General features: G+C 43.5%; 1 pseudogene; it reads left to right on the top strand.

Annotated features, from left to right (window-relative positions):
* The first annotated feature begins 11,132 nt into the window (after positions 1-11,132).
* On the top strand, positions 11,133-13,285 carry LOC149835010 (L-type lectin-domain containing receptor kinase IX.1 pseudogene; annotated as a pseudogene).
* Positions 13,286-14,942: the final 1,657 nt, after the last annotated feature.

The raw sequence follows: 14,942 nt of genomic DNA, 5'->3' as shown, positions 1-14,942 counted from the left end.
ATCACATATTCAGTTTTTTGCCTGCCATAGAACACATATGAGCATGATAGAATCACATATAAAGTTTTTTTACTGCCTTAGAGCACATATGAGTATGGTAGAATCACATATACAGTTTTTTTGACTGCTTTAGAACACGTATGAGAATGATATAATCACATATACAATTTTTTGCCTGCCATAGAACACATATGAGCATGATAGAATCGCATATAAAGTTTTTTGCCTGCCTTAGAGCACATATAAGCATGATAGAATCACATATAAAGTTTTTTTGACTGCCTTAGAACACATATGAGCATGATATAATCATATATCCAGTTTTTTGTCTGCCTTAGAATACATATGAGCATGATAGAATCACATATACGACTTTTTGCCTGCCTTAGAGCACATCTGAACATGGTAGAAACACATATAAAGTTTTTCTGACTTCCTTAGAACACATATGAGCATGATATAATCACATATATAGTTTTTTGTCTGCCTTAGAATACATATGAGCATGATATAATCACATATTCAGTTTTTTGACTGCCTTAGAACACATATGAGCCTGATAGAATCACATATACAACTTTTTGCCTGCCTTAGAGCACATATGAGCATGGTAGAATCACATATAGAGTTTTTCTGACTGCCTTAGAACATATATGAGCATGATATAACCACATATATAGTTTTTTGTCTGCCTTAGAATACATATGAGCATGATAGAATCACATATAGAGTTTTTTTACTGCCTTAGAATACATATCATTTATGATAGAATCACATATAGTGTATAATTTATTTCAATATATTTTGTTTATCAATACTGACCTTCCTTTTCTTGTGTAGGTTGCTGGCGATAATCAGCGTAGTGGAGCTGAAGGGACAGATCAAGGCAATGGATAAGAGGACGCATAAAATCTTGGCGATGATTAGATTAATGTGTTAAATTTATTCTACTTTCTTTTTGTTTCAAAAATGTAAATGTTGAATTGTAAATAATTAAAACTTGCGAATTGTAAAGTGGAACAATTAATTGTTTTAGTTTCTTTTTATATGTATTTTTATGTGTACTTTGTTTTTTATTCACAGGAAATATAAACTGTACAGGAAATATAAATTGTATCATAAAATTTTTTTTCTTGATATATAATTTTCAAATATTTTTTCCTTGTTTGCGACGGATTAGCGACGGATATATCCGTCGCTAATTACTATTTACATTAAATGTAGCGACGGATATAAATCCGTCGCCAAACCAAAGTTGTCGTATAGTAACGACGACTTTGCGATGAATGTTGTCATTCGTTATTCTGCCGCTAAATATCAACGGAATGGGCGGCGGATACAGTTCGTCGCTAAGTAGCAACAACATGGGTGACAGATATATTCTGTCGCTTATTAGTGTCAAAAAATTCATGATGGAAGATATCCGTCGCTAAGCCATCGCTAAGCTGTTTAGTGACAGATTTAGGTCGTCGCTAATCCACAGGTTTCTTGTAGTGTAAGACGATTCTCCTCCATTGTTAATTCTTCAATAGAATCCACAATAGTGAGAAGTTTTTCATGATGAAGGAGGGCCGATTTGGTGGATTCAAACTTCAACCTTAACCCATTTACAAACTGATAAAAGTGTTTCATATCGAGTTCCTTTTGATGAAGCTCGATATCCTTGACACAATGCCATTTTGGCTCTAAAAGAGTCAATTCTCCCTAAAGTTCGGATAACTCATTATAATACTCACTAATGAATTTGTTACTTTGAGTCATTGTTTGAACTTTTTCTTGAAAATTACACACACATGTAATATCTTTAAGTGAATACATATTTCTAAGGTATTCCCATACCTTATCGACATGTTTAAACTTAGCGAGGCTAGAACATTTTTTAATGTCTATACTATTAGTAAGCCATAACATTATCTTAGTATTTTTCATCCTCCACTCTTTTCATTTCTTTTCATATGACGGCTAGGATCATTTGAAAAAAAAATCAATGGTTATGATGCATCTCACACCCTTCTAGGCGATGGCAAGGGTGTAATACCCTTGCATGGCAGCCCAAAGAGCTCCACTCACCATCTCCTTTTTAAATCTTCCTTTTGCCATTTCAAAAATGCCAGAGGGCTGCCACCCCATGCAACCAATGAGAGCACCGCTCCCTCATAATGACCTTTTTGAAAATTATAGAGGTTCCATAGGGTTGCTGCCCATATGGCCAATCAGATTCTTCTTTTCCTTTCTCCTTTAGGTATTTATGCCTAAGCCACCTCCCAGCTTGGACAAACGTGACCAGCTAGGCCTCCTCACCAGGGTGATGCCCAGTGAGGTCGATCCAAGGCTGGGTTCGACCTTCTAGTCGAGCCCAAGCCCGCCTACGAAAAGAATTTAAATAAATTCTATTTTATTTACGAAATCCGCTATTTCTTTTATTTGCGATTCCCTAAGAAAATCTTTGTCGATTCGATAATTCAAGAGGTGACTAGAGCGTCGCTCTAGCAAACATCCTGATCTCCAGGCTCGCAAAGTCGCATGACTAGCACGGATCCATCAAGACTATATTTGGACTCGTGCTTTTCATTTAAAATTTCTTGCAAAAAATTTTGGACCTTACAGCAATGCACCCATTACTTTTATTCATTTGCTTCTGCTCATGCTAGAATAAATCATATTTCTTCCTTGAATGTTGATGGTACCAACCTACAAGGGGTTGGTCTCGTAGAATTTGCAACACTTAAGTTTGAGGAGTGACTCCAATGTATTACAACTACGTGCTTTGGAGCATGATCAATCTATAGCTATATCAAAACCGTTTGGCCTAGAGGAAGTAAGAAGGGTGGTGTGGGCCATGCCAACGGGCATATCATCGGGAGTGGATGGTTTTTCGATTAAGGTATTTAGAGTTATTTGGGATTCATGTAAACATGACTTAGCGCCTCTACTTCAAGAATTTCATACAAATGCCACAGTACCCAAGGCTTTTGGTAGGTCAATTATGGTGATTGTGACTAAAGACAGTTCAAGAAATTCTCTTGAGAATTTCAGACTTATGATCTTTGTCGAACACTTTATAAAGTCATTCCAAAGCACTGGTCATGCGCTTTCAACCATTGTTGCCAAAGGTCATCTCCAAATACCAATATGCTTTCATCAAGTTGTCCACTCAATCCACTGCTCACGTTCTAAGGCGTTTTTGCTCAAACTAGGCTTCACTAAGGCATTTGACACGGTGATGTGGGATTTCTTGCTCGCTTGCTTGGAGAAAATGCACAATGGTGCAACTGGATCAAATAGCTATTTAGAATTTCATCAACGGTATGCCAAGTACGCTCTTTATCCTTCATAGAGGACTTTGGTAAGGGGATCCCCTCTCTCCCTTTCTCTTTCTCATAATCATTGCATGCTTCATTCGGCCATTTTTGACAATTTGTTTCATGGTGTGCACTTACTAGGATTCTAAAACATTTTCACATACTTTGGGACGACGACATCCTCATTTTTGGCCAAGCTATAATGAGGATAACATCGCCAACTTGTGGGTGCTGCTGAAATTTATTTCGAAACTATCCGGCCTATCCATCAATGGCAAAAAATCAAGTTTTGTGGGATTGAATGTTGATGGCCATATGAAATCCTTCTCATTCACCGTGCTTGGTTGCCAAGTAAGAAGTTTGCCCCCTCAAATATCTTGGCCTCCCATTCCACATTGGAGTCACATGAGATCGGTTTTGAAAGAAAGTGGAGGAGAAATTAACCTTGCTAATGCGGGAAGAATCACCCTAGTCAAGCACATTCTAGGGTCCGTCCTTCTGCATTTCTTACAAAATTTTCAAATCTCAAGCAAGACAAAGAAGATGGTTGATAGTACGTTCCAAGCCTTTATTTGGTCCGGCAAAAATAAAAAAGGCTAAATTGCACCTACTCTCATGAGAAGTCATCACATGGAGCAAGGATGAGGGGGTTTTGGGTATTCATGAGATAGGTAAATGGAACAAGTCCTTGCTTATGACTATGGATTGTCATCACTCAAGACAAACAATTGGGACCGGACCTTCTCAGTCCGTGGATCCATCAATGTCTGGCTCATCTTGCATGACAGGCTGCTCTACGATGAAGCCTTTAAGAGGCAGGGTTTTAACTTGCCTAGCCAATGTATTATCCCAAGTCAAGTGAAGGAGGAATCGTCATTCCGGTTTTACCTTCCAGGTGTGCTATGTGATGGAGTTTTATCTTAGTTGCAGAGGCACACTCAAAGTTTGAGTGTGCCATATGATGGTACCTGATCCTGGTTCTAATTTTACTGGGCCCCTTTTCCTGCTGCAAGGTAAAACTCTGAGCCTTTTCCTGCTGCAAGGTAAAACTCCGAGTTGAGAACGTGGACGGCAGGATTGGGAATAGTGCCGGTAAGGCCACTTACACCAAAGCCAACAGGCTCTATGACACGACAACTAGATTGGTTGCGGACTTCACCACCCACTTCACCTTCATAATCGACGTCGGCAACACCAGCAACACCGGCGACGACCTCGCCTTCTTCCTCGGCCGCGTAGGCTCGACTCTTCCTGCAAATTCTGCCGGCCAATGGCTCGACCTCGTCAACCAGTCCACCGATGGCAATGCCACCAACCAAATTGTGGCTGTTGAGTTTGACATGTACTAGAACACCGGGGAACCGAATGGGAATCGATATCAACACGTACCAGGACGAGCGACTGGAGTCCCAGTTTGATGGGAGGGAGGCGGAGTGCATGATGGTGGTGGGACTGTGGTGCGCGCATCCGGACCACAACAGGAGGCCGACTATGAGGGAGGCGATCCGAGCATTGAGTTTCCAGGCCAAGCTACCGACACTCCCGCCGAAGATGCCGCTCCCGGTTTTTTGGCCCCCACCTACGAATGAATTTGGACTCGACTCCGAGTTTGTAACCAGCAGCAGTGGTGGAACGATGACGACGACGACGACATCGTTGTCAAGGTCTCTCTTGCGGTCATACAGGAAGGAGGTGAAGCCCCATGGGGGCCAAAGCAGGTTATATGTTCCCCCCCCCCCCCCCCCCCCCCCGAACAGGGCAATTAGCTACATCTCATGTTCGGGGGTCCCAAAGAGCACCACGTATGTAAGCATATGCGTCTTGTATCCCCATGTTTGTTAGCATTAATTAGCATTGGAGTTTGATGCGATTGCAAAGACTTAAGTACCCTCTCCTCCATTGGTGCCAAAAAAAATGACGATTCTTGAAAAAGAGTGGTTGTAAAGACTTAAGTGCCCCAAAGATGATTATTTAAGACCCAGTCTCTACACTGCAGGATTATCTGAGAAAGAAATCTCTCCTGGAGGAGGCCATGAACATCAACCCTCTCTCTCTCTCTTCTCTTTCTGCTTCTATGCACATCCAACAGAAGATCTTACATTGCTCCATCAAGCACCGGCTAACCTGAACATTGACTGTTGTGGAGCCTGATTCAGAGTTTTTACCCTTACAGGAGGAGGGTTTGGGGGCTCCTCTCAGCGTGGGTAGCATCATTCAACTAAATGAGTTGTAGATCCTGATTCAGAGTTTTTACCCTTACAGGAGGAGGGTTTGGGGGCTCCTCCCAGTGTGGGTAGCATCATTCAAATTGATTCGTTATGGAGCCTGATTCAGAGTTTTTGCCCTTACAGGAGAGGGGTCTGGGGGCTCCTCCCAACGTGGGTAGCATCATTCTACTTGAAGATTTGTGGAGTCTGATTCAGAGTTTTTACCCTTACAGAAAGGGGGGTCTGAGAGCTCCTCCCAGCGTGGGTAGCATCATTCAACTTGATGAGTTGTGGAGTCTGATTCGGAGTTTTTGCCCTTATAGGAGGAGGGTTTGGGGGCTCCTCCCAGTGTGGATAGCATCGTTCAACTTGATTCATTGTGGAACTTGATTTAGAGTTTTTGCCCTTATAGGAAGAGGGTTTGGGGGTTCCTCCCAGCGTGGGTAGCATTGTTCAACTTGATTCATTGTGGAGCCTGATTTAGAGTTTTTGCCCTTACAGGAGGGGGGTCCGGGGGCTCCCCCCGGCACGGGTCCCGGGTGTCGTGGTCAAAAAATGCACAAGGTATCGTGGTGAGAAAGGCACATTTTTGTTTCAAGCAAGGTTGAAAGAAATCAATGGAAAATCCAACAAGGAGCATGCCAGAATCAGGATGTGGATGTCAAGCGAGAATGGTGTTGTGCATCTCAAATAACACAAAATAATAGGGGTCTGGTTTTTAGTTAAAATGAGGAATGAAATGACAATAGAAATCGCTGAAAATTTACAGAAATAAACTAGACTCAATAACAAAGACACCACTTTTTACGAATTTGGAATATGACCTCCGGTTAGGGAGATATGGCCCTGACAAGCTTGTCCTAATTCGGGTAGCAATTTACAGCGATTTGCTTACTGAATAACACTACAAATCGTTATAGTGATTTGCGGAAGACACTACAAATCGCTATAGCGATTTGCGGAAGAATCTACAAATCGCTATAGCGATTTGCGGAAGACACTACAAATCGCTATAGCGATTTGCGATCTGTAGTATCTTCCGCAAATCGCTATAGCGATTTGTAGTGTCTTCCGCAAATCGCTATAGCGATTTGTAGTGTCTTTCGCAAATCACTATAGCGTTTTGTTGAAGACCCGAAAATACTACAAATTGCTGTAGGAAAGCCTGATAATACTACAAATCAGCGGGATCCTCGCCGGGGGGGAGCCCTTGGACCCCCCTCCTGTAAGGGAAAAAACTCCAAATCAGGCACATAAGTAGAGAGAGAAGGGAGAGAGAGAAGGGAGAGAGAGTGAGAGGGTTGATGTTCATGGCCTTCTCCAGGGGGAACTCTTTACCTCCCTTGATTTCTTCTCTAGAGTGAGAGAGGGTTTTACAGTGTTTTACGGAGAAGGAAGAAGAAGAAGATGGCGATGGAGCAATATAGGATCGTCTGTTGGATGTGCACAGAAGTAGAGAGAGAAGGGAGAGAGAGTGAGAGGGTTGTTGTTCATGGCCTTCTCCAGGGAGAACTCTTTGCCTCCCTTGATTTCTTCTCTAGAGAGAGAGAGAGAGGGGTTTACAGTGTTTTACGGAGAAGGAAGAAGAAGAAGATGGCGATGGAGCAATGTAGGATCGTCTGTTAGATGTGCACAGAAGTAGAGAGAGAAGGGAGAGAGAGTGAGAGGGTTGATGTTCATGGCCTTCTCCAGGGAGAACTCTTTTCCTCCCTTGATTTCTTCTCTAGAGAGAGAGAGAGGGTTTTACAGTGTTTTACGGAGAAAGAAGAAGAAGACTTTGAAGAGTCAACATCATCCTCGACTTTCTGGATGGAGGACTTGTTTGTCCTTTTTTTGAACAGAGAAAGAAGAAGAAGACTTTGAAGAGTCAACATCATCCTCGACTTTCTGGATGGAGGACATGTTTGTCCTTTTCTTGAATGGAGAAAGAAGAAGAAGACTTTGAAGAGTCAACATCATCCTCGACTTTCTGGATGGAGGACATGTTTGTCCTTTTTTTGAACTGTTTGTTTTTTCTTTTTTGAATGAAAGGCATTTTTGTCATTTTCTCAAACCATCACTTTATGAAAAGAATAGCAAGAAAGGGTACTTAAGTCTTTGCAACAACACCAGAGTCCGATGCAAAGTTATGTCAATATACACGGGAATACGAGCCCCATATGCTTGTATACGTGGTGCTCATTCAAAGCCCCGAACACAGACGTGGGATTCAATGAATCATCGGGGGCGAACATACACCACCCTCTTCATGGGGACAGTACTGGATTTTAGTTTTCTTCTCCATCAACATCATCCCCCGTGGCTGTGCTTCTCATGAACGACCGTGGGCCCCAACCTGAACCAGCGCCATGTGCTTGGTACGAGAGGGTGGTGTATGTTCGCCCCCGATGATTCACTGAACCCACGTCTGTGTTCGGGGCTTTGAATGAGCACCACGTATACAAGCACATGGGGCTCATTTTCCCGTGTATGTTGACATAACTTTGCATCGGACTCTGGTGTTGTTGCAAAGACTTAAGTACCCTTTCTTGCTATTCTTCTCATAAAGTGATGGTTTGAGAAAATGACAAAAATGTCCTTCATTCAAAAAAGAAAAAACAAATAGTTCAAAAAAAAGACAAACATGTCCTCCATCCAGAAAGTCGAGGATGATGTTGACTCTTCAAAGTCTTCTTCTTTTTTCTCCGTTCAAAAAAAAGACAAACATGTCCTCCATCCAGAAAGTCAAGGATGATGTTGACTCTTCAAAGTCTTCTTCTTCTTTCTCCGTAAAACACTGTAAAACCCCCTCTCTCTTTAGAGAAGAAATCAAGGGAGGCAAAGAGTTCTCCCTGGAGAAGGCCATGAACATCAACCCTCTCACTCTCTTCCTTCTCTCTCTACTTCTGTGCACATCCAACAGACGTCCTACATTACTCCATCACCATCTTCTTGTTCTTCCTTCTCCGTAAAACACTGTAAAACCCTCTCTCTCTCTCTCTCTAAAGAAGAAATCAAGCGAGGTAAAGAGTTCTCCCTCGAGAAGGCCATGAACATCAACCCTCTCACTCTCTCTCCCTTCTCTCTCTACTTCTGTGCACATCTAACAGACGATCCTACATTGCTCCATCGCCATCTTCTTCTTCTTCCTTCTCTGTAAAACACTGTAAAACCCTCTCTCTCTCTCTCTCTAGAGAAGAAATCAATGGAGGTAAAGAGTTCCCCCTGGAGAAGGCCATGAACATCAAGCCTCTCACTCTCTCTCCTTTCTCTCTCTACTTCTGTGCCTGATTTAGAGTTTTTGCCCTTACAGAAGGGGGGTCTGGGGGCTCCCCCCCGACGCAGATCCCGCTGACCAAATTTTTTTTGGGCCTTCCAACAACGATTTGTAGTATTATCGGGCTTTCCTACAACAGTTTGTAGTATTTTTGGGTTTCCAACAAAACGCTATAGTGATTTGCGGAAGACACTACAAATCGCTATAGCGATTTGCGAAAGACACTACAAATCGCAAATCGCTATAGCGATTTGTAGTGTCTTCTGTAAATCGCTATAGCGATTTGTAGTGTCTTCCGCAAATCGCTATAGCGATTTGTAGTGTCTTCCACAAATCACTATAGCGATTTGTAGTGTTATTCAGTAAGCAAATCTCTGTAAATCGCTACCCGAATTAGGACAAAATTGTCAGGGTCATATCTCCCTAACCGGAGGTCATATCTCCCTAACCGGAGGTCATATTCCAAATCCGTAAAAAGTGGTGTCTTCGTTATTGAGTCTAGTTTATTTTTATAAATTTTTAGCGATTTCTATTGTCATTTCATTCCTCATTTTAACTAAAAACCATACCCCTATTATTTTGTGTTATTTGAGTTACACAACACCATTCTCGCTTGGCATCCACATCCTGATTCTGGCATGCTCCTTATTGGATTTTTCATTGATTTCTTCCAACCTTGCTTGGAGCAAAAATGTGCCTTTCTCACCACGATACCCTGTGCATTTTTTGACCACGACACTCGGGACCCGTGCCGGGGGGAGCCCCCGGACCCCCCTCCTGTAAGGGCAAAAACTCTAAATCAGGCTCTACAATGAATCAAGTTGAACAATGCTACCCACGCTGGGAGGAACCCCCAAACCCTCTTCCTATAAGGGCAAAAACTCTAAATCAAGTTCCACAATGAATCAAGTTGAACGATGCTATCCACGCTGGGAGGAACCCCCAAACCCTCCTCCTATAAGGGCAAAAACTCTGAATCAGACTCCACAACTCATCAAGTTGAATGATGCTACCCACGCTGGGAGGAGCCCTCAGACCCCCCTTTCTGTAAGGGTAAAAACTCTGAATCAGACTCCACAACTCTTCAAGTTGAATGATGCTACCCACGTTGGGAGGAGCCCCCAGACCCCTCTCCTGTAAGGGCAAAAACTCTGAATCAGGCTCCACAACGAATCAAGTTGAATGATGCTACCAACGCTGGGAGGAGCCCCCAAACCCTCTTCCTGTAAGGGTAAAAACTCCGAATCAGGATCTACAACTCATTTAGTTGAATGATGCTACCCACGCTGAGAGGAGCCCCCAAACCCTCCTCCTGTAAGGGTAAAAACTCTGAATCAGGCTCCACAACAGTCAATGTGCAGGTTAGCCGGTGCTTGATGGAGCAATGTAAGATCTTCTGTTGGATGTGCATAGAAGCAGAAAGAGAAGAGAGAGAGAGAGAGAGAGAGAGAGAGAGAGAGAGAGAGAGAGAGAGAGAGAGAGAGAGAGAGAGAGAGAGGGTTGATGTTCATGGTCTCCTCCACGGGAGATTTCTTTCTCAGATAATTCTGCAGTGCAGAGACTGGGTCTTAAATAATCATCTTCGGGGCACTTAAGTCTTTACAACCACTCCTTTTCAAGAATCGTCATTTTTTTTGGCACCAATGGAGAAGAGGGTACTTAAGTCTTTGCAATCGCATCAAACTCCAATGCTAATTAATGTTGACAAACATGGGGATACGAGACGCACATGCTTACATACGTGGTGCTCTTTGGGACCCCCGAACATGAGATGTAGCTAACTGCCCTGTTGGGGGGGGGACATATAACCTGCTTTGGCCTGGTACAATGCTTTTGACGGATTGCCGTTAATTTGAATAATATATACTTGTCTTAATTGTCGTCATTTTGGTCTTTCTAAACCCTAATGCCTCATTTTTATATATGACATTTGGTAATTATCGGATTCAGCTTGGACAACAATGTCCAAGCCAGTCCTTACTGCTCCATCCGACGATGGAGAAGACGTTTTATTTAACGCTTCCAAAGGCTTTCTGATCTAAAAAAATGGGGCCCACGTTCGGAAAGACTTCCCTGAGTCCAGGGCAGGGCGTCAAGCGTGACATAAGACTACCATTACATGCTTTGACTTAGTCATTGATTGACGGAGAGGTGCTCTAATGGCTGCAAGGAGTTTTCAGAGAGAGAGTTTTCTCCAAACAAGACTAGGTAAAGATTTTTTATATCGCGTGTTGACTACGCCAAGGACAAGACTTAGTCCTTCAAATCGGAAGATCCCTCTCTATCTCTTTTACATAAACATAGATCCTCTCTCTATCTCTTTGAAAGATCTCTCTCTTTCTCGCTTTTTGAAAGAATCTCTTTACAATGTCTCACCTCCTCATTTTCCTTCTCCTGACATTGATCCCTTCCTCAAGTGCCAGCACCTTCACTTTTACCTACCCTTCCTTCCCTCCTAACACCCCCGATATAACCTACGAAGGCGACGCCAGCGAAGTTCGAGGCGTCATCGAGCTCACCACCAACCAGGCGAACAGCGACCGCCTATGGAGTCGTGGCCGGGCCATCCACAAAAATCCCATCAGGCTCTATGACAAGGCCTCTGGATTCGTTGCCCACTTCACAACCCACTTTACCTTCATCATCAATAGGCTCAACTATAGTAGCAACAAGGACAATTACGGCGACGGTCTCGCCTTCTTTCTGGCCCCCGTGGGCTCGACCCTGCCCGCAAACTCCTGGGGCGAATATCTCGGCCTCTTCAACAAGACCACAAACGGATCCCCCACCAACCAAATCGTAGCCGTCGAGTTGGATTCCTTCGGGAACTGGTATGATCCCAATGGAAACCACATGGGGATCGACGTCAATTCCTTGAACTCCACCGTTTACACCAATTGGGAATGGGACAACGCCGGAAAATTGAATGGTGATGCATGGGTCTGGTACAACTCCACAACCGGGATGCTCTTCGCGCGCTTGACATACTGGAACGGCTCCAAGGAATCGAACCTCTTCCTACCCATCAACCTCACCACGGTCCTCCCGGAGCAAGTTGTCGTAGGCTTCTCAGGAGCGACTGGACTGTTCACCGAGCTCCACACGATCTCGACGTGGAATTTCACGTCGACCCTCCCTGTCCCTGACCCTGCCCCTGCTCCCACCCCTGCTCCCACCCCTGCTCCTATTCAGGATCATATCTCTGCTGGTGCTAACCGCAAGAGGCTCGTCGTGCTTGTGACTTGTTTGGCTGCCACACTTCTCGGAGCTTTAGCGACGGCCCTGGTTGTTATTCGTCGAAGGAAAAATAAGAAAAAGGAGGATGAGGATGAGGATGAGGGTGTAGTAGTAGACGACGCTGTCAACGTGACGATGAATTTTGCGACGGGGCCGAGGAGGTTTAGGTACAGGGAGCTTGCAGAGGCAACCAACGACTTCAGCGAAGAGGGGAAGCTGGGGCAAGGTGGGTTCGGCGGGGTCTACCGGGGTTTTCTGGGCGATACCGGCGAGGCAGTCGCAGTGAAGCGCTTCTCGAAAGACAGGTCGAGCCAGGGAAAGAAGGAGTACGTTTCTGAGGTGACAGTGATCAGCCGGCTGCGTCACCGTAACCTCGTGAGACTGATCGGGTGGTGCCACGAGCGGGACGAGTTCCTGCTCGTCTACGAGTACATGGAAGGAGGGAGCCTAGATTCGCATCTCTTCGGGCTCAAGGCCAGCCCGGTCATGCCCTGGGCACACCGTATGAAGGTCGCCCTCGGCCTCGCCTCGGCGGTGCAGTACCTGCACGAGGAGTGGGAGCAGTGCGTGGTCCACCGCGACATCAAGTCCAGCAACGTGATGATCGACTCGGATTTCAACGCACGACTCGGCGATTTCGGGCTGGCGCGGCTGGTGGACCACGGCCACAACCCGCAGACGACGGTCGTGGCTGGGACGATGGGTTACCTGGCACCGGAGTGCGTGATCACTGGCAAGGCCAGCAGCGAGAGCGATGTGTACAGCTTCGGAGTAGTCCTGCTGGAGATTGGATGCGGGCGGAGGCCCACCCGGCCCATTGGGGTGCAGGAGGCCCGGCTGGTAGAGTGGGTGTGGACGCTCTATGGGGCGGAGGCGCTCGTAGAAGCTGTGGATGAGAGGCTGGGGTCCGAGTTCGACCGGAGGGAGGCGGAGCGCCTGATGGTTGTGGGTCTGTGGTGCACACACCCAAACTACGAGAGTAGGCCCACGATGAGGGAGGCGTTCCAGGTGCTGAGCTTCCTGTCCGAGCTGCCGAAGCTACCGCCCACGATGCCGAAGCCAGTCTTCTTCTCGGATCCAACTATGGAACTCGGGTTCGAAACCAGAAGCAGTACTAGAAGCAGTACTAGAACGACCACGACGACTCAGTCATCGTCCGCGTCACTCTTGCTGTCATACAGGGTAGAGGGGGGAAAACTTGATGACGAGGGTTGGGCATAGTTTACTTTTCTTTTTGTAACTGCAACCATCACGACTGTGGGTCCCACCACACCCTTATGCGTGGTCCGTCCGAAGCTAGCACCATGGGTTTGGTGATATGACCATATCGATCGCGCATGTTTGGATTTCAAGCAATCCTAGTTCCCATGTAATTAAATTTTCATATAAGAAAATTTGAAAACGTGTTTATCATTAGGGAGATGCACACGAGATGAGTTTGAGGATGGGGTTTTTCTATTTTGTTAGCATATAATCTCCTCAATAAACATTTGATTTCATTAATTTACATATTGTTTCATTGACAGGTAGGTAATTAAGTCTAGAATACCTATAATATCAATACCCGAACCCATTGAGACCCAAACCCCTTAACCTGTATGGGTTTGCCTTTTTCAGACCCAGATCCAAACTCAACCTGAATCAAAATGGGTTTACTAAAGACCCAACCCCATGTATACCTGAACCTGTTAACCCATATGAGTCCAGTTTCTAGGGGTACTCGGAACCGAATTAAATTGGATTTGTGTTTGGGTCATACTTTTAATTAGTCTCTATTCAGGTTCGGGTCAGATAAGACCTGACTCGAACCCCTCTCAGTTACACCCCTAGCCATGGTGGTACTGTGAGGATGGGTTACACATAATTTTGAAAGCAATTATTTATAAAATCATACAAATGAGAAGAAAAAAAATTCAAGAATTTGAGTGAAAATAGGAACTAGCTTAAAAACTTGTTGAGAAACTATGTTTTGATGATACTAATATGATATGCTGTCATACATAATGATATGCTTTAATATGATATGATAAATATGATATGCCTTCATGAATATGTTATATTATAACTGGATATGATTTGTCATGCATTTAACGAGTATTTGATGCAAGGTGATTCCACCTAAGAATAATGGAGACAACCTGATCAAGTACAACTATTTGATGCAATCATACTCTCTGAAGAAAAAGCTTGATGAGCTATACATTCATAAAGATTATCTAAGAAGATCGGCTACTTCAAGATGAAGACTTTTTTCTTCTTTAGAGTCATATGTAACAGAACCTTCAGAAGCTTCATTTTGCATATTTTATATTACATGCTTTAAATATCATACAAGCCATCTATTTACAAAAAGCAAAGCTTTCATAAAAGGATACGATAGTTTTTAAAAATATCTTTTTATAAAAACAAATCATTGTACTTTCCTACAAAGCATTTATAAAAAAGACAAACTTGAAATAATGTAAAAGCTAATGATTTCAAACATGAAAGAAAAAGACAAAATGCATTTACTCATAAATCGACAATTTGAGAAAAAAATATTATTTTACTTATTGTTTAAAACAAGACAATTGAGTTTGAAAAAGACTTTATTTATTTTTAACACATACTCAAGAATGTCGACTTACTTAAAGTCATCATTCTCTCTGTAAACATTAAATGCCACCTCAAAAAGCATTTGAGAAATGACCATTTATTAATAAAATTCACACTCAAGAATGTCGACTTACTTAAAGTCATCATTCTTTCTGTAAACATTAAATGCCATTCTAAAAAGCATTTAAGAAATGACCATTTATAAATAAAGTACTCAAACAAGCATTTATTACACTTATATACATTTAAACAAAGAAGTGACAATTTGTAAGAAAAATATTAATATACTAACATTCATTAAATTGAGTAAAGACAAAATTACATGATAGATTACACTCCAACGTT

Source organism: Nuphar pumila, chromosome 6 (genome assembly GCF_984573655.1).
Source record: "Nuphar pumila chromosome 6, dmNupPumi1.hap1.1, whole genome shotgun sequence".
NCBI lineage: Eukaryota > Viridiplantae > Streptophyta > Magnoliopsida > Nymphaeales > Nymphaeaceae > Nuphar > Nuphar pumila.
The sequence above is the reverse complement of the archived record's forward strand: the minus strand, read 5'-3'. Positions and strand labels throughout refer to the sequence as shown.